The sequence below is a fragment of the Ochotona princeps genome, chromosome 24, assembly GCF_030435755.1.
Source record: "Ochotona princeps isolate mOchPri1 chromosome 24, mOchPri1.hap1, whole genome shotgun sequence".
NCBI classification, from domain to species: domain Eukaryota; kingdom Metazoa; phylum Chordata; class Mammalia; order Lagomorpha; family Ochotonidae; genus Ochotona; species Ochotona princeps.
The window spans coordinates 36,390,160-36,416,882 of record NC_080855.1 but is presented as its reverse complement, the minus strand read 5'-3'; the positions used below and the strand labels follow the sequence as shown (position 1 = coordinate 36,416,882).

Below are 26,723 nucleotides of genomic sequence, written 5' to 3'. Positions count from 1 at the left end.
CTTCTTGCTTTAGTGAGCTCCAGTGACCTTCCCACTCTTCTCCTACAATTTTGTGTTTCCTGGCCTGTTTCTCTGCTGGATCGGTTCCCCTCTTTCCCTACTCCACCCTACACCAGCTCTCTGCAGTCAGCCATCTTTCCCCAAATTTCCTAATTAGGAAGATTTGTAAATGCAATGAAGACATCTGTTTCTTCCTAAGTGAAAATGAGTGCTGCTGTGATGAAGGACAGCCCTTGGACATAGCCAACATCAGCTCTGTAATGTCAATGCCCGTAAGATACCATGTAAAATGTCATGATTCGGACCACCCTTCTGAAAGATGTAGACATGGAAATGTACTGGATACAACCTATCTAATTCCAGACTGGCCTCTCCATCAGCAATAAACACACCTTCTGTATCCCATTCTCAGAACATATTTCACTGAAACTTATTCTTTCTTATTTTTAAAGATTCATTTATTTTTATTGTAAAGGCAAGTAGACAGAGAGAAGCAGAAACAAAAAGATCTTCCATGCACTGTTTCACTCATAAATTGGCCACAATGGCTAGAGTTGAATTGATTCAAAGCCGGGAGCTAGAAGCTTCTTCTGGGTCTTATATGCAGGTGCAGTATCCTAAGGTTTTGGTCCATCCTCTACTGCTTTCCCAGGCCACAAGCAGGGAGCTGGATGGGAAGTGGAGCTCTCGGGACCAGAACTGGCGCTCATACCTGATCCCAGCGCTTGCTAGGCAAGGAGTTAGTTACTGATCCATCGCGCCAGCCCCTCCACCCTTCTTTTGCTCTTGAAATGAAGGTTTCATTGAGTTCATGACTGATATTTAGTTCATTTTTACAGCTAGACTCCATATTTTCCCACAACCACAAGGGGGGCAACTTCTGACATAACAATTATGGCGCTCTGGTGTGAATGGGTTACTTCACAACTGGGCACGTTTCACTCATCAAAATCACCATTGCATTTGCATAATTATCCTCCTGTTTAAATCGCTCTTTAATGAGTCGTTTTCTTTTATGCACTTGTGTTTTTAGCCTCAGCCACCATCTCCTCTCATTCTTGACGGTGACCTAAAACTTCTCCCACAGATTTGGCTGGAATCAGGATAGGTTAGAAAGCGTTCACAAGCAAAATTCTTAGGGACTTCTTTACAGGTCCTGTCTGTCCTTGCTTCCTATTTGTGCTGAATGATTTTGGAAGTTTCCTGAAGATTTTCTCTGGGAAGGATGTAACCAAATAATTATCAACCAGAAGCACAATAGCTAACTGATTAGAGTTCCTTATTCCTTTTTGGGGAAAGGTTTCTGGTGATGAAATCAGAGAAGCAGAAATCAGAGAAGCTCCTGTTGCTTTGTGTCAGGTTGGCCTTACCCGCCAATTTCTGCTCTGAGATGGCGAGCTGCAGGAGGCAGATGGTCAAGGGCGCTCTGGCAGCTGCTCACCTCCTAAGTGTCCTGGGTATTCGAGCAAACGTCAGACCAGCCAAGGCGCACTCAGTGCCCAAACCCCCACTAGCCTTCTCTGCTGAGGTGGCTGGGGGCACACCCTCCGTAAGATGCCAATCACTGAATCTCGGCTGCCCCAAGTTGTCGCAGCTAGCTGAGCCGGCCTAGTAGGCACGGCAAATGTCCGAGCGAAAAGCAGGGACACACGAAGACCATGATGGTGTTAGAAGTGGTGGGAGCTGTCTGCTCCTAAGCCTCTTTATTACCATATTATAGCCTCTTCTCCCCAAGCCCATTAACAGGACAATAGGACGCCAATGAGTCTGCAAAGGCCAGATGCTACTGCCATAGGCCCGATTCCTGAGTGCTCAGCTAAAGGAATGTAAATCAGTTCCTCAGCCCACAACATATTCCCCCTTCTGTATTAAAGCAGACTTGAATGCACCTGTCTTAGGTTGTGGACTCTCAGGTTATCAGCCTTACCCATCATCAGGAATCTCCATAGCATGACGGAGGCCCAGTCTTAGGTGGGTCCATTCCCGGTCCATCTTACCCGTCACTGGCTGCCATTCAACGCTTTGTCTGCTGCAGCTGCTCAAACCATACTTGGAGAGGCTGGCAACCCTGTTCCATGGCTAGGAGTGAATATCAGCTCAGTAGCAATGAGCAAACAGCAATTCCTGGGCTTGGGAAAACAAAGCACTTCACAGGTGAATCATACATAAAAGGCACAATGGGAGACAAGAGGCCATGAACTTAGGAGTAACTTAGCTCAGTAGCAATGAGCAGACAGCAGTTCCCAGGCTTGGCAAAACATTTAGCACTTGCACAGATGATAAAACAGAAATGCATACAATACAACAGAAAGGCATACAATGGAGTACAGGAGGCCTAGACCAAATCTAACAGCATCTGCTATTTTTTTTTCCAACAAATCACCCCACAGTCACAGCTTAAGCATGCCCACCCGCTCATGTTCATCAGTAAAGTCCTGTTGTTCCATAACTTTGGCAGTCTGTTCTGTGACCTTGTTCACAGTCACCACGGTAGCTGGTGGTGGCGGCTGTTGATGTACTGGCTATGATGGTCGCCGTTATGCCAACGTGTCTTTTATTCTTATCAGGCCAACATAGGCCTCTCCGTAAGTTCCAACAGGCACAGGCAGGATTCAGGTCAGCTGCAGGAGAACAGCAGAATCGCAATTGCCATTCCAGCATGCTGTCAGGGTGCACTGGAACTTCCTTTCAGAGACATCTCCTGTACTTAAGAGAGAATCATAGGGATAACACAAACAAACAAACAGAAGCTTCAAATTCAATGAGCTAAGGTTCACTCACAAGAGCGAGTCCTCAAGATCCTCTGCCATAATGGCGGGAGGAAAAACAAGAGAGAAAAACCTGTATTCATGGTGGGAAAAGCATTTTTTAAAGTTTCCTCTCAAAGCTGTTTCTCCAAAAACAAAGAAAATTCCTGGTATCCAAGGTACCTGGCCTTGGGACAAAAGGCCAGAAAGGTGTCACTGGCCAACTTACTTGGTCCCTTTCAAATGATAAAGAGACCAGTCTGAAGCCCTCCCCCTAGTAATGGCTGGAGACAGAAATGGGCTGAGGCTCCAGGTGGGGAATAGAAATGTAAATGTCACCCTAGTCTGTTGGGGAAGTAAGTACCTAATAAGATAAGCATTTGTCCTGGGAGAGACATGCTCTGGTGAATCCAAGACAAGGTGGGGAAAATATAAACGAAACAAAAGGAGTTCCAAATCAAAGCACGGATGGGTATTAGGAAGGCTCAATACTTCCTCCCCCATCCCACATGGCCCTCAGAGAAAAAAGTCCAAAGCCACCGATAAACTTCCGGCTTTGCCATCAGTCAGGGAACACGCTGCAGAACAGCGACAAAATACTGATATACTTATGTAATATATAAAGGCCTAATATACTTGCTTGTCCCGTTGATCTTCTGATTCAAATGCCATAATCTTGGCCAGGATCCGAGGTCTCACAAGACTCAGCATCAGAAGCTTGCCGGACAAGCCTCTCAGGAATCCACCTCGGACCATTTTCATTTTCTGGGAAAACACAAACTGATCCTTGCCCCCAAATGAGGACGGGATATGTGCCTTGCCACTTACCAGTCAAGAGGTCCTTCCACATAACATAACCCTTCTGCTTCTGAGATGGATTCCAATGATGATCTGCAGCAGACCGTCCTTCAGCATGCAATGTTAGAAAATTTAAAATAAACAATGCAAGATTCAAATGATCTTGGGGAGTGCTATATTCCCCCTTTTTGGTTTTAATAAGGTAATCCTTAATAGTACGGTTGGCACGTTCCACAATACCTTGTCCTTGAGGATTATAAGGAATACCTGTAATTAGTTGTATGTGGTGGGAGGCAGCAAAATCACGAAACTTGCTGCTAGTATAGCAAGGACCATTATCAGTTTTGATAAATTTAGGAGTTTCCAAGAAGGAAAAACATGCATAGCAATGGGCTAGAGTATGTCTGACTTGTTCTCCTGTTTGAGGAGTAGCTAAAATAAATCCAGAACAAGTATCGATAGTGACATGCACATACTTCAGTATCCCAAACTCTGGGATGTGTGTCACATCCATCTGCCAGACATGATTGGGCAACAGTCTTCGGGGATTAACACCATAATGAGGAACAGGCAAAAACTAAGGGCACACTGAGCATTGCTTCACGATGGTTCTGGCTTGTTCCTTAGACTAATGTGCAAACGAAGCGTGTTAGAATTCAAGTGAAATCTAGCATGTGCCTTTAGAGCTTCTTCAAGAGCTGAGGCCACCAATTTGGTGGCTGAATCTGCAGCCGCATTTCCTGAAGTCAAGGGCCCAGGTAAACCTGTATGGGCTCAAGTATGAGTCACAAAGAATTTATCTTTGTGGGTCCAAATACAGGCCTGAATTTTAGCAAATAGAGATGCTGCTGTAGAGTGGGAAGAAATTTGGCCCACATCTCCAGCACAGGAAGGGAATGGGCAACATATCCACTGTCAGAATACAAATTAAAGGGCTGCATGGAAAATGTTTGAAAGACGGCAAGAACGGCCACCAATTCTACAACCTATGCAGAGACAAAAGACGTGGGGATGGTGGTAACCTGGCCATCTACTACAAAAGCTGCCTGGCCATTTGACGAACCATCAGTGAAAACAGTTAAAGCTTCTGGCAATGGTTGAAGAGAGGTTACAAGTGGAAAAACAAAAGGATGCAAAATAAAAAACTGTACAATGGGGTCCTTGGAATAGTGGTTGTCAAAGTTAACATTTAAAGTGCTCAAAAGTATAGACCAGGTCTCTTCCATATTCTGCAACCACGAAAGCTGCTTCTGAGTGTATGGAACGATAATGGTATCGAGGACCTTTCCAAAATGTCTTAGGCTGCTCTTAGTGGCCTTCTGTATCAACTCTGCTATGGCCAAATAGCAAGGCACAATTGTCTTAGCAGGAGAGACATGCAAATGTTCCCACAAAATAGGACCCTGCTGATGAAATACTCCCGTAGGTATATATGAGGATGCTATAACAATAAATAAAAGTGGGGTACTGTAATCAATCCTAGTCAAATGGGATTGCTCAATAGCTATCTCAACCTTGTGAAGGGCGTGACATCCCTCCATAGTCAGCACCCTAGGGGATGTCGGAGAGGAGTCACTTTTTAAGATATCAAACAAAGGTTTCAAATCTGCATTAGTAAGTTTCAAACTGGGTCTCATCCAATTTATATCCCCTAACAATTTCTGAAAATCATTAAGAGTTCGCAACTTTTCTGTGGCTATGGAAATTTTTTGGGGTTTAACACAATTCTGAAAAAGTTGAAATCCCAAATAATTAAATGGAGAAACAAGTTGTATTTTTTCTGGGGCTATAGCTAATCCTGCTTTTTCTAACTCTTGCTGTAACTTACATGAACAGGATTGCAACACATGAGTAGATAGAGCTACCAGCAAAATATCATCCATATAATGAACAACCATAACAGAGGGAAAGCTGGCGTGCACCGGTTTTAAGGCAGCAGCAACATAAATCTGACACATAGTAGGACTATTAGCCATTCCTTGGGGTAAAAATTTCCATTGGTACCGTTCAAATGGTTCCTGCAAATTAACAGAAGGCACACTGAAAGCAAAACGAGGCGAATCTTCTGGATGAAGGGGAATGGAAAAAAACAATCCTTTAAATCGATCACAACAATATTAAAGTCTTTTGGAATGGCAGAAGGCAGCGGTAATCCTGGCTGCTGTGATCCCATTATCTCCATGGTAGCATTCACTGCTCTGAGATCCTGTAAAAGTCTCCACTTCCCTGATTTCTTTTTAATCATGAAAATAGGTGTATTCCAAGGTGAAGTGGAAGGGACAATATGTCCAGCTAGCTAGCTGTTCTTGAACTATTTCCTTAACGGTGGCTATTTTTTCTGTAGAAAGAGGCCATTAGTCAATCCAAATGGGTTGAGAACTTTTCCATGTAATCTTCTGTGGAGTAACCTCAGCCGCCATCACAATGGCCCCTAGGGAAAATGCCCTAGTCCTTTCTTATCCTTCTTATGCTCCACAGAGATTGGTTGAGTAATTCCTTGCAGCTTTCTTCCTATACCTTTTCCAGGAATGTAGCCATACCTCTCCATCTGCTGCATAGCTAATTCCTGACCAGATACTAATACTGCCCCCATTTGTTGCAAAACATCTCTCCCACACAGATTAACTGGCAGACCTGGTACTACATAGGGGGGGTAACATGACCACCATTTCCTTCCTTATCCCTCCAGGCTAGAGGCCTGGAGCTAGTTAGGGGGTTTTGGGTAATCCAAAATCCTTGCAAAGTGGTCATGGTGGGTGTAACAGGCCAACCTGGGGGCCAATATTTCTGTGAAATAAGAGTGGTGTCGGCACCAGTGTCTAGAAGCCCAGTAAATTTCTTTCCTTCTATACTCAACTCCAAAGTAGGGCGGCCTGCCATATCAGCGACTCAATAAACAGAGGCTTCACCACTGGAACCAAACCCTGCTTTCTTCTGTCCAGCCCTGCAAGCATTATCTGACTTCACTGTGGGGAGCAGCACTAACTGTGTTATTTGTGCCCCCTGGGGTAAAACTGGAACTCCAGCATGAACACTGGCTAGAACTTTAATTTCCCCTGTATAGTCTGCATTAATCACTTCTGGGGTAATATGAACTCCTTTCAAGGCCGTGCTGCTACATCGCAGCAGAAACCCTACAGTGTCAGGGGGTAGTGGCCCATAAATTCTTGTAGGAATAGCCTGTACCCCCATTTGGGGTGTCAATACGATGTAGGGGGTGGTATGGTTGTCCATCCTCCACTGCCTGGGCTCCCTCGGGTAAGGCCATGAATGGCCTTTGTCCCTGAGGAATAAACTGAATTGCTGCACCATAGATTGGTGCTTGCGGGGACCAGGGCTGGCTCCTGCTCCCATTTCCCGGCACAGATGGCTGCCTGGAGATGTCTATCTTGGACCTGCATTCATTTGCCCAATGTTTCCCATGTTGGAATCGAGGGCAAACTCCTGGGGACTGCCTGTCCATATTAACAGCCTGTGCACAATCTTGGAGTGGACAGTTCCGGCGGATATGCCCCAGCCGGCCACATTTAAAACATCCTTGTTTTGGGCGAGCTCCCGAGCCCACGGTTGTGCCATCATGCAATGCCTCTGCAATGACTGCACCCATTATCTGTCCTTTCCCGATGTCTTTACAAAGTTTAAGATACGTGTTAAGGGGCTTATGCTTCCAAGGTCTAATTGCTTCCTGGCACCATTTGTTGGCATTTTCTTATGCTAGTTGCTTTACAAAAGGCATGGCTTGATCTGCGTCACCAAATACCCTATCTGCAGTTACCAGTAGGCGATCTACAAATGCCTGGTAAAGCTCATCCTGGCCTTGGACAATTTTAGAGAGATGTAAATGTAGTGAGCCCTTAGGTGATAAAGACTTCCAGGCCCTCACTGCAGCAGCAGCGGTCTGTACATAAACCCCTGGGTCATAATTAATCTGATCCTGTACATTAGCAAAATTCCCCTCTCCTGTCAACATATCATGATTTCTCTCAGGAAAGCCTGCCTAGGTGTTTTGCCATGCTGTGTCAAGGCAAAGCTCAAAAAACTCAGATTTCCATATTAGAAAATCGCCCCCATCCAGAGTTGATTTACAGAGCTGTTTTCAATCAGCCAGAGTCAAACTGTTAGGTGCCAAGGCTTCAATCATGGAAATGGTAAAGGGGGTCGATGGGCCATATGTGGCAACAGCATCCCTCAGACTCTTTATGTCCTTAAAGGACAGTGCCAGATGCTGTCTAATTCTCTGCCCCTGCTGATTCTCTACCTCAACTACTGGAAAGGTAAAGCGCTTAGCAAGGGTAGCTGCCTCAGTGTCTCCCTGCTCCTGTGCTTGCTTTACCGCACGTTCCACAGCTGAAAGAGAAGTTGAAAGCGGGGGTCCAGTACAAGCCCCAACAGTACATCCACTCTGTTCCTGCCTCAACTGAAGGGAGAGGTGCTGAAGTTGCTCATTTAAACCTTTTACAACTGTGCTCAGACATGATGGCGCCAATGGCTCAGGCGGCACAGAGAGCTCTGTGCCGGTCCAAGAGGGACTTTTGTTTGGCACAAACTCTACAGGTGGAAGATCCTCAGCAAACTCACTTCCATCCTTTTCCTCCTCAGCCTCCTCAGAAGAGGACCATGAATCTTTTTCGCGCACTTTCTCCAGACCTTGTATTGTCTGGGGCTCTTTCTCTTATTTACCCTGTTTTGTAGCTGTCTCCTACTTTTAACGGACAATTTCTTACAGCAGGCTTCCACCACTGCTCGACGAGATGACCAAGCAATATTTAGCAAGCACCAGAGAAAAAGGAGGACTACAGTGAAAGCAAACCATGGGACTATGTCGCAGACAGTTTCAAAAAAAACTCTGCGAGGCCTTAAGCGTAGTGTCGGTGCCTAGTGACTAGAGCAGATCTTGGATTCCCTTAATTACCTGCATTTTAGAGAGTTCTTGCCCCATGATAAATTTTACTTATGCCCCTGCAAAATTTTTAAAACCTGCCTCTAGATTTCCGGGGTCCCTCAGATTGTCCCTCGTGCCCCAAGATGGGGAGAAGGTCTGGGGATGAAATTAATTATGCCCCCTAGAGTTAAATCCTAAACCTGCCTCTGAATTTCTGGGGTCCCTCAGAGTGTCCCTCGTGCCCCTGAACAGGGCGAAGGTCTGGGGATGAGATTAATTTGTCCCTCCAGAGTTCCAGGGGTCCCTCAGATAGTCCCTTATGCCCTAGCACAGGGAGAAGGTCTGGGGATTAAATCAGTTATGCCCCTGCAAAATTCCCAAATTCCAAATTCTTGATTTAGAATTCCTTAATTCCTAATTCCTTAATTCCTTATCTTGGTAGTTCCAGCGGACCCTCAGACGTCGTTTGCGCTGTGCCCCATGTTACGGCGCCATTTGTCACAGCTAGCTGAGCCGGTCTAGTAGGCACGGCAAATGTCCGAGCGAAAAGCACGGACACACGAAGACCATGATGGTGTTAGAAGTGGTGGGAACTGTCTGCTCCTAAGCCTCTTTATTACCATATTATAGCCTCTTCCCCCCAAGCCCATTAACAGGACAATAGGATGCCAATGAGTCTGCAAAGGCCAGATGCTACTGCCATAGGCCGGATTCCTGAGTGCTCAGCTAAAGGAATGTAAATCAGCTCCTCAGCCCACAACACCAAGTTGTCCCTGCTGCTGCTGCTGCTGCTGCTGCTGCTGCTGCCACTGGACAGGTTGTCCTGGAGTGTCTGCACAGCAGCTCCGCAGTGTGTCTTGCAAGCAGCATGGCCAAGTCAGACAGGCTGCCCGTGCTGTCCGCGATCTGGTCACCAGGGCTCTCCAGGTGGAGGTGATCATAGGGGCTACAGCAGCACGGCTCTGGGCTTGCTCCAGGTCACAACAGTCCTGGCCTGGCAGATATCCCGTGTCCCTGTTGGTCATGCCTCTCTGAGCCTGGATGCTTGATCTGGATCCTGATCCTGGTTCAATGTAGGACTGCAGCAGTCCTGGTCCGATGGCACCGGACTGTAGCAGAGCCCCTGGCTCCAGCTGTGCACCAGGTGCTGCTAGGGAACGCTAAAGGAGATGCAGAGGCAGCATCTGCACCTCCTCTTTCTTAGCCTCCTGGGAGGCGCCACAGCTGTTGAAGCCTCCTCCAAAGCAACTTTGGACCCATAACATCTTTTCCTCCTGGCAGTCAGGCCCCAGCAACGGCACGGGGACAAATTAGGAATCACTTCCCCAACAGCCATCCTGGGGTCCAATTGGCTGCCGCCAAAGCAGGTGTCATAGTCTCAATCAGGGAACAACTCTTCTTTTCGAATCCTGGATTCTGCCACAATGTTTCCAGATACACCCCTGCCACTTGTGGGGTATCCCGTTGGGCGAGAGCTGGCCCACATCTTCTAAAGTTTGCACTGGTTTTTATTTGCTCCTGTTCTTTTGAAGAAAGAGTCTTATATTCATCTAAGAAGTAGGGTTAATGCTTTATATACATCCAAGAAGTGGCATAATGTTTCTGATTTATTTGAAAGGAGGGAAGTAGGGAACATCTCACTCACTATTTTGCTTCCAAAAATGCTCCCAGCATCTGGGATTGTGTCAGCCAGGAGCAAGCACTTTCACTATTCAAATTTTAGCCTCAGCTAAAACAGCCTTCTGTTTCTCCCAGGTTGCAGGGTTTGGAACCAGGTGCAGAGGCAGGAGTCTAGACAGGAGCTTCACTGTGCAGTGGATGTGGCCTCTTACCTGCCAGACCCCTGAACCTGGCTGTCTGCTGAGTGCTTCCAACTCAGTTGCCCTCCTGCTTTGTTCCCTGGCCCTTTTCTGTGCTTTGTTCCTAGTGGCCGCATCTGGTTTTTCATGATTTTGACTTTTGGTTTTGTTATCCTCCTTGTATTCTCCTGTGTTTTGTGGAAATTCTTGAAGAGCTCCAAGATTGAAAATGGTCCTCCTAGCCATTTCTGTTTTTCGAACAGTTAAAATTCTTCCTTAATCACAAGTAGCTAATTTTATCTGTCCATCCCAAACTTTGATAACAACTTGGAAAATTTTGTTTACGTTAGGCTTCATTTCCATTTTTATTATTATTCATATAGCCAACAAATAAGATATATACATGCATTAAAATGAAAGAGTATTAAAGTTTCTCAAGCACCTCGTGTGTCATGTCATCCTTGGAAGAAGCATTATGTTTTTCTGCACACTTTTATCATGAACTAATTTATGTAGGGCCTCTAACAGGAAAGTTTGAATCATGCTTCATCTTGGAGGCATCTGTCACTCCTGTAAGTATTTCCTGGCTCCTAAAGTTGAAGCAAGCTTTACCCCATGGAAAACCATCATGTCTTCTGATGTTCGCAGCCATACAACTCACAATGAGGGAGCACATTTGGGGCACCAGCCCAGAAAGGCACTGCATACTTTAAAACAATTCTTTGATTATTCTGTCTTCATTTAGCCAAATCGCCAAGGAAACCTGGGGAAGTAAGTTTTATCTAAGATCATTTGGCTAGTGAATAGAAGTGCTATGGATGTATTCTTTTATGAAAAGTACAATAAAGAAAGAGATCATTAATTAAAAAATATGGTAGAACACTTCAACTAACATTAAAACAAAGACCGCTAGAGAGACTCGCAAGACGGCCGACATAGGGGGAAGGCTGTGAGGGAGCTCACAGAGAGAGAGGGCTAGAAAGCGACAAAAGCATAATTCAGCAGCATAGAGCTACAGGGAGTATAACGTGAAGTTCCCTGGGCAGTGTGGAGCCAAAAAAAATCCACACAACTGGGAAGAGCAACCAGGGAAAAACAAAACAAAACAAAACAAAGGGCAGGGAAGATGGCTTTCTGCTCCTGACCTGCTGAGTCACCATTGAGTACAACTGCTGAGAGCCGCAGTCAACCCGCAGACCTCAGGACCCACAGACGCTGTGGCAGTGAGGACCAGCAGTGATCAGGACCCGCAGACATCAGGACCCGCTGGCACCTGCCCACCCTAGACGCCAAGTCCCTCCAGGACCTGCACCCGTTGCAGTCTCCAGGTCCCATTGGGACACGCCAGGACGAGCACTGGACGCAGTCACCAGGAGACGCACCCGCGGCAAGGGTTCCCACCAGAGGAAGAGGCAGACTGCAAGAACCTGAAGTTTGAGTGAGTTGGGTGGGGACAGTGGTGGGTCGAGGCTCTGGGAGTTGGCCCCTCAGGGGCATGCACAGAGTCTGAACACCCTTGGTGCTCATCTCCCCGTCCCTTCCCCCCCCCCCCCGAGATTCCAGCGTCTGGGGATACAGGGCGAGTGCCTTGAAACAGCCAAGACTGTGTCTGGGAGGTGACGCACAGCGGTCCTGTGCACTGAGGAGAAAGGCAAAAGGCACACTGAATACTCCCCCGTGCCTTTGCGGTCTGGCTCTCAGCTGGGCGGTACTATCCCAGAGAAACCCGAGCACGCCTCTGGGCTGTGTGGTCCGATGCTAGCTCTGGGGTGGTCGGTCCCCTGCAAGTGCTGGGGTGGGCGGGCCTGAGCAGGAGGTGCTTCCAGAGAGCACCTGGAACACCCCACAACCTATAGTCCAATGTTTGGGAGACGCACCAGAAGGGCACTGCGAACCTGCGTGCAGGAGAAGTTCCTAGAGAGCACCTGGAACCTCCACGCCCTGCAGTCCCTGGCACTGGGGACACACCGAGAAAGCACCAGGAATCCTCCAAGCCCTGTGGTCCCGCACACAGGGTGCGTGCACAGAGAGTGCCTTCACTCCCCCAAGCCCTGTGCTAGCATACCTGTAGGGGATGAACTGAGAGTGCGCTTTGAATCCACCGGGCCCTGGAAGTGGCTCCCTGAGGTCCAGTGTTCTGGAGACGCACCAAAAGTGCCTTGAAAATTCCCACACCCTGCTCCTCCATGCCTGCAGACTCCGATCTCTACGGGATAGTGCTTGGAGACCCCTTAACACGCTGGTGCCTAGGTCTCTCAAAAAAGAAACACTAACACAATGGGAAGAAATACCAGAAAAGGTAATGATCCAGATGAGAGAGCCAACGTCTCACCAATAAAGGATCAAAAGCCAATGTCTATTTCGGAGATGCGAGATGAAGACATGGAAGATCTACCAGACAAGGAATTCAAAAAAATAATGTTAAAATCTGTCAGAGGCAATGAGAAGAATTGGGAGGACTTCAAGGAATTCAAGAACTACATAGTCACAGAAATACAACAAATGAAAAGTAAAATTCTTGACTTAGAGCACAAAATTGAGAGCCTAACCAACAGAATAAATACAGCAGAAGAGAGGATCTCTGAAACGGAAGACACACAAAACGAACATACACAGCTCATTAAACAGCTGGAGACAAGTCTGAACAAAGCCAATAAGACCATACAAGAAATGAAAGACAACCTCATAAAATTGAATATTAGGATTATTGGCCTTCCTGAAGGAGCGGAAAAAGAGTCAGGAATGCAAATGGTGCTTGACGAAATTATACAGGAAAACTTCCAAAACACTTGGAACATGAACCCAGCCCAAATCCAGGACGGTGAAAGGACTCCCAGCAGATATGACCCAAAGCGATCTTCACCCAGACATATGGTACTCAAGTTCCACTCCAACGAAGACAAAGAAAGACTCCTGAGACAAGTACGAAGCAGAGAAAAGATCACATACCGGGGAAAACCAATCAGAATCACTGCTGACTTCTCTGAAGAGACCTTACAAGCAAGAAGAGAATGGACAAAGATCTTCCAAATCCTGAATCAGAGTAACTGTCACCCAAGAATATTGTACCCAGCAAAGATCTCATTCGTATTTGAGAACGAAATAAGATACTTTCATAGCAAAGAGAAATTAGAAGAATATGCCAGCACAAAACCAGCTCTACAAAAAAATCTCCTTAGAAATGCACTAATTCCAGAAAAAAAGGAGGCGAATCATAAGCAAAGATGGCAAATAGGAAGGTCTCCCCACTAAAGTCCACACAAGGAAGGGCAATTACACAGATATCAACACCCACAAAAACAAGTAAGGCAGGGCAAAATCACAACCTCTCAATTTTAACTTTTAACACAAATGGCCTGAACTCACCAATCAAAAGGCACAGATTAACAGAATGGATTATCAAACAGCACCCAACTATCTGTTGCCTACAAGAGACACAGCTAACCAGAAGAGATTCGAAGAAACTGAAAGTGAAAGTTTGGAAACAGATATTTCATTGATGGACGAGAAAAAAAGGCTGGGGTAGCTGTCTTAATTTCAGATGATGTGGACTTCAATCTGACACACATCAAAAAGGACAGGGAAGGACATTATATATTGGTGAAGGGACTGATCCATCAGGAAGTAATTACCATTGTGAACATATATGCACCAAATTCAAACGCACCTAGCTACGTGAAGCGATTACTTACGGACTTAAGGGGAGACATAGATATGCACACAATAATAATGGGTGATCATAACACCCCACAAACAACTATAGACAGATCAACAAAACAAAAACTCAACAAAGAAACAACAGAGCTCATACAAACATTAGAACAACTGGACATGATAGATATTTATAGAATTTTTTACCCTAAGGCCACAGATTATACATTTTTTTTCAGCAGTGCATTGCACCTTCTCCAGGATCGACCACATGATAGGACACAAAGCAAATCTAAATTACTTCAAAAAGTTAGGAATCATACCATGTACCCTCTCAGACCACCACGGAATGAAACTGGAAATCAGCAATTCAAAATGCCCCAGGAAATACAGAAACTCTTGGAGGTTGAACAATATGCTATTAAACAAAAAATGGGTCAGGGAAGAAATTAAAGATGAGATCAAAAAACTTATGGAAACCAATGAAAACTCTGACACAACATTCCAAAATTTGTGGGACACTGCCAAAGCAGTGCTAAGGGGTAAACTCATTGCAATTGGAGCTCATGTCAAGGCCCAAGAGAGGCGCCAAATACAGAAACTAAACACACACTTCCAGGAATTGGAAAAACAACAGCAGAAGAGCCCCACACACAATAAGAAACAAGAAATCATCAAAACAAGGGAGGAAATTAATGAAATAGAAATAAAAAAAATGATACACAAAATCAATGAATCAAAAAGCTGGTTTTTTGAGAAGATAAACAAGATAGACACCCCACTGGCCCGAATGACAAAGAAAAAACAAGAGAAGGCAAGAATTAACAGCATCAAAGATGAAAAAGGCAACATAACAACAGGCACTGCAACCATTAAGGACATCACTAGAAATTACTACAAAGCACTGTACTCCAACAAATCAGAAGACCACCAAGAAATGGAAAAGTTCTTAGACTTCTACCACCTGCCAAAACTTAGCCCAGAGGCAGCAAAGGAACTAAACAAACCCATAACTGAAACAGAGATTGAATCAGTGATTAAAGACCTCCCAACAAAGAAAAGCCCAGGCCCAGACGGCTTCACTCCAGAATTCTACAAAAGATTCTGAACAGAACTAACCCCAATCCTCTACAAACTCTTCAAAACAATAGAAAAGGAAGCAACCCTCCCAAACTCATTCTATGAAGCCAACATTACCTTAATCCCAAAACCAGACAGAGAACTAACAGAGAAGGAAAACTACAGACCTATCTCTCTGATGAACATTGATGCTAAGATTCTCAAAAAAATCCTAGCCAATAGAATTCAAAAAATTATCCGACAGATCATCCATCCAGATCAAGTAGGATTCATCCCTGGAATGCAGGGATGGTTCAACATTTGAAAATCTATAAATGTGATACACCACATCCAAAAACTGAAAAACAAGAATCACACAATAGTATCAATAGATGCAGAAAAAGCTTTCGACAAAATCCAACACCACTTCCTACTAAAAACCCTAATCAGGGTAGGCATAGAAGGAATAATACACAACATAATCAAAGCCATATATGAAAAACCCAACTCCAGCATCATACTGAATGGAGAAAAACTGGAACCCTTCCCACTGAGATCTGGAACAAGACAGGGATGTCCACTTTCTCCACTAGTATTCAACATAGTCCTAGAGGTACTTGCTGTGGCCATAAGACAAGAAAAAGAAATCAGAGGAATCCAAATGGGAAATGAAGAAGTCAAGCTTTCACTATACGCAGATGATATGATTCTTTATGTAGAAGAGCCAAGAGACTCAATACAGAGACTGCTAGAACTTGTACAAGAGTTTGGTAGAGTGGCAGGGTACAAAATTAATGAAGAAAAATCAACAGCCATAGTGTATGCGAACAGCCACAAGTTGGAAAAAGATCTAACCAGCAAGATACCATTCAAAATAACAGAGAAAAGTATGATGTATCTGCGAATAAATCTAACCAAATATGTAAGAAACCTATTTGAAGAAAAGTACAAATTACTTAAAAAAAATTGAACAAGACCTCAAAAGATGGAGTAGCATCCCATGCTCCTGGATAGGAAAAATCAATATCATTAAAATGTCTATACTGCCAAAACAATATATACATTCAACGCAATCCCAAACCAATTGCCAAAAACTTTCTTCATGAAACTGGAAACAATGATTCAAAGGTTCATCTGGAAACACAAAAAACCACGGATAGCTAGAACCACTCTGAAGAACAGGAAGTTAGCAGGGGGAATCAGAGTTCCAGACCTCTGGACATACTATAGGGCAGTGGTTATCAAAACAGCCTGGTGCTGGCGCAAAGATAGAGAGGAAGATCAATGGAGCAGAATAGAAACACCAGACGGGAACCCAAACAGGTACAGCCAAATAATCTTTGACAAAAAGACAAACAACAATCCAGGCAAATGGGAAGGTCTGTTCAATAAATGCTGTTGGAACAAGTCGTTAATAGCCTGCAGAAAAAAAAAGATAGATCCACATCTCTCACCATACACCAAGATCAGATCTAAATGGATAAAAGATCTAAACCTACATCCAGAATCCTTCAAACTTTTGGAAGAAAATGTAGGAAACACACTGCAACTCTTAGGGGCAGGCCCTCACTTCCTAAAAAATACTCTAAAAGCAGTAGAAATCGAGACCAAAATAAACAATTGGGACCTCATCAAACTAAGAAGCTTCTGTACAGCTAGAGAAACAATCAACAAAGTAAAAAGCAACCCACAGAATGGGAGAAGATCTTTGCGCACTACGAAGGTGATAGAGGTCTAATCTCCAGAAAATACAAAGATCTATGAAACAACCAAAATGTCAAAACAAACAAGCCACTCAAGAAATGGGCACGGGAAATGGGCAAACACTTCACAAAGGAACAAACCCAAATTGCAAACAAGCATATGAAAAAATGCTCACGTTCCCTGGCAATAAGGGAAATCCAAATTAAAACATCAATAAGGTACCACCTAATGCCAGTAAGACTGGCCCACATCAATAAAAGCACCAACAACACTTGTTGGCGAGGTTGCGGGGAAAAGGAAACCCTATTCCACTGCTGGTGGGGCTGCAGGCTGGTACAGCCTCTATGGAAATCAGTATGGAGAATATTCAAACAACTCAAATTCAACATACCGTATGATCCAGCAATAGCACTCCTAGGAATATATCCAGAACACTTGTTTTATGAGAAACCAACATGCACTCCTATGTTCATAGCACCACAATCAATAATTGCAAAAACATGGAATCAGCCAAAATGCCCATCAACAGAGGATTGGATAAGAAAGCTATGGTTCATCTACTCTATGGAATACTACTCAGCTCTTAAAACAAACAAAATACAGTTCTTTGTGGCCAAATGGGCCAACTGGAAACCATAATGCTAAGGGAAATGATCCAATCCCAAAAGGTTAAATACCACATGTTCACCTTAATTTAAGAAGATATGATGTTATGTATAACATGTTATGTTATGAATGTTATATGTAGTATATAAACTAAAATGGAAATGTGAATGGGGTGGTCACAGAAGGTGGCTAGGAACTCGCATTTACTTTTTACATATTGGTTACTCATTACTATGTCAATTAATTCCATAATGATGTTAATTTTTGTTGATGGTATGTTAGAGGTTTTAATTGTCTGGGACGATACACTGCTGGCTCTGCCTTCAGACTAGAAAGGGTATACCTAAGAAGCCGTTGAACTTGACTGGACAATAAGATGCTGGACTCTATGTGTGGTATATGCTTGCCATGGGGGAATCTCAACTGAACTTGAACTGTGGTTTTGCAACAAGGTGGAGAAATCCACCATGGTGGGAGGGTTTGGGGAGGGGTGTGGAGAACCCAAGTACCTATGAAACTGTGTCACATAATACAATGTAATTAATGAATTAAAAATAATGAATAATCAAAAAAAAACAGCAACGAAGACCCCTAATTCCTGTGCAGTAGTCTAGCAGCTCAAGTCTTCACCTTGCATGTGCCAGAAATCCATATGGGCAAGTGTTCCTATTTTGACAAGCCTTTTTGCCATTTCTCTCTCTGCTTGTGGGCTGGGAAAAGAGTTCAGGGTGGGTTGAAGTCTTGGAGTCCTGCACCCATGTGGGAGACAGGAAGAGGATCCGGGCACCTGTCTTTGGATTGTCATAACTCTGGCCATTGCAGCTACTTGGAAAGTAATCAATTATCAGAAAATCTTTCTCTCTTCCTCTCTGTAGATCTAACCTCCCAATAAAAATATAAAATAAATCTTTAAAAAGAAGACCTCCTGGGAAATAATTTCTCTAAGTTTGCATAATTGTTTTCTTCTTTCATAAACATAAAGTTGTGTTGTGGCTTTCATCATTTTCAAACTGATACAGAAAGTCTGAATAGTGGACGTATTTTTTTAAATTTTGGGGGACTTTGTTTTAGTTTGAAAGGAGTGGAGAAGAAATATGATGCTACCACCATTGAAATCTGTGAACAGATCCATGTGAGGGTGGAACCACTTCACTTACGATAGGAAGATAGTGTTACTGATGTAAAAACAAAACAAGATGTTTCCCATTGAAACTCAAGGAAGGAATTGGATATTATACTCAGCATATACTCAGCAGATTATTGGGACACACCTTAGCCAAATACCTACGTTTACTGTAAGGGTACATGCCAAGTAATCAGAAAGGTTGTTGAAAGTTTCACAAGGGAGCTAACTGGGCAAGACATGTCGTTCTTACCCCTTTCACAGCATATTTCACTCTGTGGATGTATTCTTTCTTTCAGAAGGAATTTTTAATTTTTGAAGCATTTAATCAGCAATTTATTTGTAAATCAATCAATAAACCTAAACATTTAGATAATCAAGACTACCTTGATTATCCAGAAGCACGCAGGATGACTCCATGTGAGGAGCTGAGTGCTGTGTGAGTAGCCAACTTTAAATATCCTAATGTACACCACCATTTCATTTGTACTACCAAGTCTCTGAATGCCTGTACAGAGTTCTAACTAAAGAATTGCAAATTGCAAGTTGATGGATCTTTGCTGTATTTGAGGACCACAGATGCAGCATTGACAAAAGACCAGGTGTCATAGTTAATATAATGATTTTATCTAATTGCAGCATCCACTCCTCACATTGCTGTATCAACTCACGTTTTTGGATGAAACTGGTATATCATCAAAGGATTGGGGGGAAAAGCACAGTCTTTGGCATGAAGCAATAATGTAGTGGTTAAAGTCCTCACCTTGAAAATGCCAGGATCCCATATGGGCACTGTTTCTAGTGCTGCTGGACCTGTTTCCCATCCAGCTTCCTGCCTGCAAAAGCAGTTGGGGAAGGCCCAAAGCTTTAGGACTCTGCACCTGCATGGGAGACCTGAAAGAGGCTGTTGGCTTCGGATTGGCTCAGTTCCAGCCATTGCGGTTGCTTTTGGGTGAACTATCAGATGGAAGATCTTCCTGTCTGTCTCTCCTCCTCTCTGTATTTCTAACTGTCCAATAAAAATATATAAAGCAAAAAAAACCCCATATTCTTAGGTCTCTGATCTTGTCATGATTGCCATGAACAAAAGTTTATAACCTTTGATGGAGGATTTGGTCTGTATTTCTTTCTTACACCACAAAAACCATAGCAAACCCTTCAGAAAAAGGCCTTCCATTTCATTAAAGATGGGCAAGAGGAGCTTAGTGCTGATTCTAAAAACAAACCCAGAGAGCTGCAGTGTTGTTGGAGATGCCCATCTACCAGTGTTCCTTTGTTGATGTGTCTGAGGGAGCTGTCATTCAAGAGTCCATATGGAATGTTAAGGACCCTTTCCTGAGCTCTTATGTGTGACCTGGCTGTACTGGATGAGTCGAAGTTTGCATTCCCATGTTTCCTCCATGTGGATCAGGAGGCTTGGCTGGGTAAAGAGGGATGACTTAATTGACCTGATGTTAGAGCTTTGTGAATTACCACTTAGTGTGCTTCTGCCATCGGCTCCTTGGGCACCTGGGTCAGGTTGAGTGGCAATGGTCTCTTTCCAAGAAGAACTCCATAGATTTCTTATGCAAGGTCCGTGGTGAGGGTTAATCAGACCATGGTTTCCACAAGTGGCTGGAAAATGTCGTGTTTAACCAATTGCATATTTGAGGTTGTTTTGTTGTTTGCTTTTCTTTTAAAAAGTTATTTATTTATTTAAATATTTGGGGTGATGGGGAGAGAGAGCAAGCGAGAGAGAGAGAAAAAGAAAGACAAAGAGAATGAGAGAGAGATACTCTACCCACTGGTGCAGTTCCCAAATGGGCTCACCAGCTGTGGTTGAGTCTGCCTGGAAACAGGAACCAGAAACTCCATCTGGGCCTCCCACAAGGGTGAAGGATCTCAAGAACTTCACCTCCTATGGTGCTTTCCCAAGTGCATTAGCAGGGTGGTGGGTCAGAAGTGGAGGAACCAGGACTCAAACAAGTGCTCCTTTTGGATGTTAGTGTCATTGGCAGTGGCTTACCTTACACTGGCCCTGCTTTGCCTTTCCAATTGAATGTTCTCTATGCCTCAACTTAGGCAATGGTCCAAAACCAGTCAGTTCATCCATGAAATGCCTACATGCCTATAACAGAGAATTTTCACCATCTCTTGCCATGGGACCTGACTTGCAGCAATCTATATTTAGATCAGAACTAATTATAAAGAAGTACAATAATTTTAACAGTAACATCAACCATCTTTTTTTGTGTGTGTTATTTAGTTATGAGCAAAGTGTATGGTAAGCAGTCCATTTGATGGTTTACTAATTTCCTCGTTGTTGAGAAGTCCGAGTTGATTCTGTATTTAATATGATAACCATTCGTGTGCTGTGAATTGTATTAAGAGTTATGTATGGCAGAGTTGATGCTTACTAAATGTACAAAATGGATTGATGAGATTAGCCAGTTAAATCTTTTCACCAGTAAGGCACTCAACAGCCCATGAGATATTTATTAAAAATGTCAAGTAAATCCTCTTATTTTTGTATCATAGCGTCAAATAGCAGTAAAATAAACGTGTTAAGATCCTTAATCTACTGCTTTGTTTCACTGTAAAATTTACCTTTGTTAAAATTTGCTTCTGTTCAAATTTGTTGAGACCGCACGTAAAAGTATCCTAATATTACTTTGGCTGGTATTTTCTACTTACTGTATAATATTTTGGGAATGCAAATTTTATTTGAATGTCAACTACAGTTAAGCATGTGCCATTTGTTTTTCTTACTCAGGTTTTGTAATTTGATGGAATGTTTTTATCACAATTTAATAAATGTTTGCTTTATTTAATAAAAAAAAAAACAGTCAGCATAGATGGGCGGAAAACTCAGTAACAATAACAAAAACAATGCAGTTTGATTTAACAAAACTCACAAACATGTCAAAAAACTCACTGGAAGACCAGATTCTGCTCAATATTATGACAAGGCAGGCAGCACTTACTGCCCCACCCAGCAATGGAATACTGGAGGTTGAGGCTTCAGTATGTGTGAGTATATGTATTTGTGTGTGTCTCTGTGTGTGTATTTATAATGTAGTGTGTGCACATGACTTTGCTTCCCTGTAGAAATTTTACAATATGATATAAAATTTACCATAACATGGGTACCGAGAGCAGTCAACATTTGTTTCCTACAATGCAAAGGTCAGTCTGTCTTTCATAGGACAGTCTTAAGAGGTGACAAAGGCTATCTTAAGACACCTCACAGCAGCATCAGAGTCCTCCAATAGCAAAACATCTGTTGAGCACTCTCCTGAAATGTGGAAATATGTTGCCTTGAATCAGCCTACAAACTTTCTCTGTGAAGATTCTGAAATGGAAAAATTGTAATATCATAAGACTCAATAATGAAGCTATGCTAGGAAGAAAATCTAGATTATCCTATTGAAACAGCAAAATGTCAGGACATGAAATGGAACATGAACAATGTCCTGGAAAATTTGAGAACCAAAGAATAAACAAAAGGTTGTACACAAGTTGCTGAATGGCAAAAGTACATTCACTAACCCTTGAAGGAACATACTTCAATGAGCCGAAATTCTCGCCAAGTAGTGAAGGAAAACCTACAACACTCTCACTGTCCAGCCCCAATGTCCCAGACTGACTAAGATGGCTTACAATGTAACCCACCAGACCCTGGCTTTAGCAATCGCCCCATGCACCTGGGAGACACCACCTCTTGTTCCATGCCAGCCTCACCACCATCAATCCTGTTATCCCCATTTCATCACCCATGGCAGTCCTTGACCCATACTTGTTCACCCTAACCCTCCCTAGCACATCCTCATCCAACCATCAGTTCACTTTTGCTCACCCGTACTCAATTCAACAGAACCTCTTCTGACCTTACTTTCTCTCACCTTCCCTCAGCCCACCCTGAGCATGCCCTCTGTCCACTCTCGCCCTGTGGTTGTGATCATGTCCTAGTTGGACAGGACCCACAGCCCACCCTAAGCCTGTCTATACTCTCCTCTGCCTGCCTGCACCCACCTTTGGCCCACTCTCACCTTCCCATGCAGAACATCAACGCACAATTGCCCTTGCTCGACCCACCCTTGCTCCATCCTCTGCCCTAAGTAGCCTTACTTCCTCCCACAGACACCATTTCACTCTTTGCACCCCTGTAAATTCCCTCATCTGCATCTGCTGTGCTCTGGAATTCCCTCATCTGAATCCAGTGTTCCCTTGTAAACCCTTCCCCAGGTCTTCTCCCAACAGGATATGATCTCTACCCAGGAGCTCTCCCTGCTCTGCCTTTATCCTTGACATGACGCTCCCTGTTAGCAATACACAGGATGATGTCATAGAGGATGGTGTCAGAAGGTGATAGCTTCATCTACGTTTTATGCAGATGGCTGTAACTGCTCTCCCTGGGACTGAGGGCAGGATAGGTGCCAGCCACATAGGGGAGCACATTCACCCTGCTGGGTGCTCCTCCCATGGTGCACACTTCCCAGCCCATCAGGTTATAACAGGTCTTAATGGGACAGTGTTAGGGGCTCAGGCTGAACATGGTCTAGCTTTAAACTAACCCCACAGCAGGCACAAGTGCATGAAAAACACTCCTGGAATTAATTGCTGAAAATAAATCTGACCCTAGAGGTCATTGTCATGTGTTTTACCCTAACCACACAGGTCAGGTAAAAAAAGGAGGCAAATTCCGCAGGACACAATGTGCAATGCATGATTCTTCTGAGTTCATGAACCTTGCCCTGAATCCTTTCTGGGGCTTGAGATCCTGACTAAGGACAATATCACAGATTGCCAAGGCTTTTTATGCTCCTATATTTCTTCTTCCATTTCACTCACATTTGATTAGGTATAGGATACACTGCATGTATATAAGGTTCTATGCGTATTTCCATCCATGTACACTCCATCTGATGACCCTTCAGAGATGGTGCCTTGGTCTCTGAGTGTCCTTGCATGAGGATTGCATGTTGGAACCTATGGCATTGTGTCAGACCAGTCTTTTGATTGGGGACTGTCAAGATACAAACACAGTGCCTCTTGGGCTCTGCCATCATGTACCTGTGGGGCATTCTATAGGAGTTTGATAGAGATGAACCACCACACACAGGAACAAGGAAGAGGAAGCAGCGAGGTGCCATAGCACATTGGTAGCATCCTGTTCTACCTGCTGAAGACAGAGCAAAGACAGGAAGATGGAAATTAAGGGCTCCTCGAGTTCTCAATAATCTCAGTACTATGTCTGTCATACCGAAGGCCTGTACTGACTCATAGGCTAGTACTGGCAGTGACAGGACAGAGAGTCTAGGGAAATTGGAAAAGCACCCTGGTCTGCCTGCTGGTCATTGTGCTTTCTGGAGTTGTGGTGTTGTTGGTGATAGGCTTCAGTTTTTAATTTTCTGACACACAGAAATCAAAATCATTGAACTGATGCAGAAAGATATTCCAATCCTTCAGCAGAATGAAACAGAGAGACAAACTTGAGGCCACAGGGCCTCCTGTTGCATGACACAGGCAAGACCCCAGGTGTGGCTTCACATTACGATTCAGAGTCCAGCATTACACATTTCAGTGATGCGACAACATCACCCTCTTGTATCTCCAAAAAGTGAGACTTTCTTACCCACATTCACAAAGGACCTCTTTGTTGGTACAAGATATTAAAAGCCATCAGTTTAGATATAGTTACACACACAAAGAAATCTTTTTCATTCCTTCTCCAACTAATTGCCTTTGAAATAAATTCTTTTAAAGAACAATGCTTGAATGAAATATTAAAGCTGGTCAACTGAATATGTTTCTCCACTGTAATTATAGCATTTTATTTATTTTTACTGGAAAGGTAGATTTACAGAAGGAGAAGGAGAGAAACAGAGGAAAATCTTCCAGCAACTGGATTACTCCTAGCTGGCTGCAATAGCTAGAGCTAAACCAATCTAAAGCCATGAGCCATTAGCTTCTTATGAGTCTTCCACATGTGTGCAGTGTCCAAAGGCTTTGGGCCATGCTTTACTGCTTTCCCAGGCCACAGTCACAGAGCTGGATGGGAAGTGGAGCAGCTGGGAAATGAAGCAGCACCCATATGGGATCTCAGTGCTTAAGTGGGAGGATTAGCTAATTGAGCGACTCTGTTGGGTCCAGTTTTATTGTTGTTGTTTGTTTGTTTGTTTGTTTTTTGTGTGGTTAATGAGGTTGCCAGGGGCAAGAGTTTGCCACAGCAGTTATAATGCCACCTGGGATGCCAGGATCCCATACTGGAGTACCATGGTTCCAGTGCTGGCTCTACTTTTAACCCAAATCCCTGTTATCATACACTTTTTTATAAGGCTTGTTTTGTTATTTATTAGAACGTCAGATATACAGACAGGAGGAGAAACAGAGAGGAAGATGTTCCATCCGCTGATTCACTTCCCAGGTGGCTGCAGTTATTGTTGCTGAGCTGATCTGAAGCCAGGAACCCAAAGCCTCTTTGTGGTGTCCAACACAAGTGCAGGGTTCCGAGGCTTTGAACCACCCTCTACTGCTCTCCTAGGCCACAAGCAGAGAGCTGAATAGGAAGCAGGGTTGCCAGCATTAGAACCGGTCCCCATATGCGATCCCAGCACATGCAAGGTGAGGACTTTAGCCACTACCATAGTGCACCAGGCCCTAACATACACTTTGTTAGTGAAAGTACCACTGTCCATACCAACCACAGGGGATTTGTATGACACTTTCAGAAATTTAGACTTTGGAAGAATGATACAGAAGATGCAAACTATTCTTCAAATTACCAAAGGAGTAAATTAATTTTTAAAAACACGTGTTCATCTGATTTTGCCATGGTTTTAGATGCTGACATTGTGAGTAACTCACTGGGATTTATTTTAGTTGTAACAGACATCCAATGGGTAACTACATTTCCATGTACCACTTCTCTCTATCAGGTAATGTTAGTTTATACCATATTTGATATTTTATGATTAACTTGTCCTTACATACATATCGTGAAAGCTCTCATAAATAAATTAAAACACAGGTATACTGTATTATGCTATGCAAAATACACATCTTTTAAACGTGTGTTCAAACTATTATTTGCTTAGGTTAAGAATTTTTCTTGGTATATTCAGTAATAGCTTGAAGTGACAAGCTGGGAAAACCTGAATGTAGTTCCTTCATTTAAAAAGATATCCACCCCCTTGGACCCATAAGGGGCAACGGAGCCCCCAGGTTAGCAGCCATGGGGGCCGCCTCAGAGCTGGACTGAAGTCCGAGCTCCGCCCTGCTCCCGCTAGTTGGGAGTGGGTACCTCGGGTGAATTCCATTCGCCAAACCCACAGCAGAGAGGCTGAGGGCAAGTCCTCTGTTCTGGACGGCCAGTGCGCCAAGGGTGCTGGCCGCCCAGTGGCGAGCTCAGAGATTTTTTCGATATGGAAAGCTTTTTGGGGACACCCATCAATAGGCCCAACTTTGGTATAGGGGAGACAGGATTCCTCGCAGTGCCCAGGAACAGAGGCTTGAATCTCTAGGACAACACACCCACCACCCTCGTTGGATGGTAATAGAATACAGGTCAGGCCAATTTGCTACTCTGCTTGAATCCAGGATGCGAAGCCACAGTGTATAAGGCTGAGGATAGCACAAATGAGGGACTGCCACAAGCTGAGTCAGAGCAACCACTGGCAGGCATATGATCTATGGCTAGTAACAGGCCCAGTCTGGGAGACAAGCGGATACGCTGACTAGGTTGAGGCTCCCTCCAAGGGGAACGTGTGCGGGAATGGGGGCTGTGTCCTAACCTAGTTGTAGTCTCCCAAGGCACTAGTGTGGGCTGGGATTGGATGCACCTGACTGTGCCGGACCCCGACACCGTCTGGTGTCCTGGATAACCAGGATAAACATGAGACTGGCTAGGCTAGGTATCGACCCCCCACTGAGCCACTTGTGAACTGTACGTGGGTATAGACGAACCACAGCTGGGCTGAAACATCCATAACAAGAACCTGAATGGGGTGAAAGCCAGCCAGGTTAAGCCACTGTTCCTGCTTGGACAGGAGGTAAACTGAGAAGAGCTGGCTCAAAACCCCCCTGGTATGTGCATAACTTGGCAAAGGGAGAGGCTCAGAGGAAGGTGGCTGGGCAACTCCTCTGGCAAGATACAGACCCTCCAGGTCAGCGCAAGAAGCACAATAGGAAACAGCCCAGAATAGGCCATGGAAAATTTCCCATGGGCATACATTTGGCACGGGACAGGGGCAGACCAGGCTGAATCGGTGCATGTTGTCCACTGGCATATCCAGACACCAAACGGAGTGTGGGTTGGGCCAGGTTTGGTTGCGACAAAACCAGCGTACAATGTGGAATGTCAGGGCGAGTTTACC

The 26,723-nt window shown here is 44.2% G+C and overlaps 1 pseudogene; it reads right to left on the bottom strand.

The window, feature by feature from the left end:
* Positions 1-706: 706 nt before the first annotated feature.
* Positions 707-26,723, bottom strand: part of LOC131483180 (TBC1 domain family member 12-like) — a 39,004-nt pseudogene continuing 12,987 nt past the window's right edge.